This window comes from Triticum dicoccoides, chromosome 5A, assembly GCF_002162155.2.
Source record: "Triticum dicoccoides isolate Atlit2015 ecotype Zavitan chromosome 5A, WEW_v2.0, whole genome shotgun sequence".
NCBI classification, from domain to species: Eukaryota; Viridiplantae; Streptophyta; class Magnoliopsida; order Poales; family Poaceae; genus Triticum; species Triticum dicoccoides.
In genome coordinates this window covers 318,354,055-318,355,881 of record NC_041388.1, presented here as the reverse complement: position 1 = coordinate 318,355,881, position 1,827 = coordinate 318,354,055, and positions in this window count along the sequence as shown.

Sequence of the window (1,827 nt, the reverse complement as noted above, 5' to 3'; positions counted from 1 at the left end):
GGCATTCAATGTAATAAGTGTGTGATTGCCACTGAGGGAGTCCTGGATTAGGGGGTGTCCGGATAGCCGGACTATACCTTCAGCCGGACTCCTGGACTATGAAGATATAAGATTGAAGACTTTGTCCCGTGTCCGGAAGGGACTTTCCTTGGCGTGGAAGGCAAGCTTGGCGATACGGATATGTAGATCTCCTACCATTGTCACCGACTCTGTGTAACCCTAGCCCTCTCCGGTGTCTATATAAACCGGAGGGTTTTAGTCCGTAGGACGAACAACAATCATACCATAGGCTAGCTTCTAGGGTTTAGCCTCTCTGATCTCGTGGTAGATCTACTCTTGTACTACCCATATCATCAATATTAATCAAGCAGGACATAGGGTTTTACCTCCATCAAGAGGGCCCGAACTTGGGTAAAACATCGTGTCCCCTGCCTCCTGTTACCATCTGCCTAGACGCACAGTTCGGGACCCCCTACCTGAGATCCGCCAGTTTTGACACCGACATTGGTGCTTTCATTGAGAGTTCCTCTGTGTCGTCACTTTTAGGCCCGATGGCTCCTCCGATCATCAACGATGATGCGATCCAGGGTGAGACTTTTCTCCCCGGACAAATCTTCGTAATTGGCGGCTTTGCACTGCGGGTCAATTCGCTTGGCCATCTAGAGCAGATCGAAAGCTACGCCCCTGGCCGTCAGGTTAGATTTGGAAGTTTAAACTACACAACGGACCTCCACGGAGACTTGATCTTCGACGGATTCGAGCCACAGCCGAGCGCACCACACTGTCATGATGGGCATGATCTAGCTCTGCCGCTGAATAGTGCCCTAGAGGCCGCACCCGCATCAGCTCTGACCCTTAATTCGGAGCCAACTGCGCCAATCGAGAATGGGTGGTTGGACACCGCCTCGGGGGTTGCAATCTCTACGGAAATCGAGCCGAACACCAGCCCTATTCTCTGCGAAGCTCGTGACTCCAAGGAGCCGGACTCCTCTCCAGACTCCAAGCCCTCCGCGCCCCTACCAATCGAACCCGATTGGGCGCCGATCATGGAGTTCACCGCCGCGGACATCTTTCAGCACTCGCCCTTTGGCGATATTCTGAATTCACTAAAGTCTCTCTCTTTATCAGGAGAGCCCTGGCCGGACTATGGTCAACAAGGTTGGGATGCGGATGATGAAGAAATTCAAAGCCCACCCACCACCCACTTCGTAGCCACTGTCGATAATTTAAACGACGTGCTCGACTTCGACTCTGAAGACATCGACGGTATGGACGATGATGTAGGAGATGAACATGAACCAACGCCTATAAGGCACTGGACAGCCACCTCATCTCATGATGTATACATGGTGGACACACCCAAAGGAAGTGACGACGAGGAACACAGGGATGCAACGAGGGATCGTTCACTCGAAAAGCAATCAAAGCGGCGACGTAAGCGCCGCTCCAAGCCCCGCCTCGACAGAGACAACAGCCATACAGACCCAGCCATAGAGCAGGACGAGCCGGCGGACGACGAACATGCCTTCGAGCAACCGTCCGAACATGGCAACTTGGATAAACAAACCGAACACCCCATCCCCGGCGAAAACAACAGTCCGGACGACCTTACGCCGGATAGGCTCATGGAGCAGAAGAACCTCCACGAAGGGCTCGTCGCTACTGCGCGTAGCCTGAAAAAGTAGAGGCAGAAGCTCAAAACTGTGGAAGATGCACTCAGAATCAGATGGAGCAAAGTACGCAACACCGCAGACAAATATGGCGGCAGTCGCCACACAAAAAGCTATCCAAAGCGAAAGCTACTGCCTGAATTTGACGAGGAGGCCT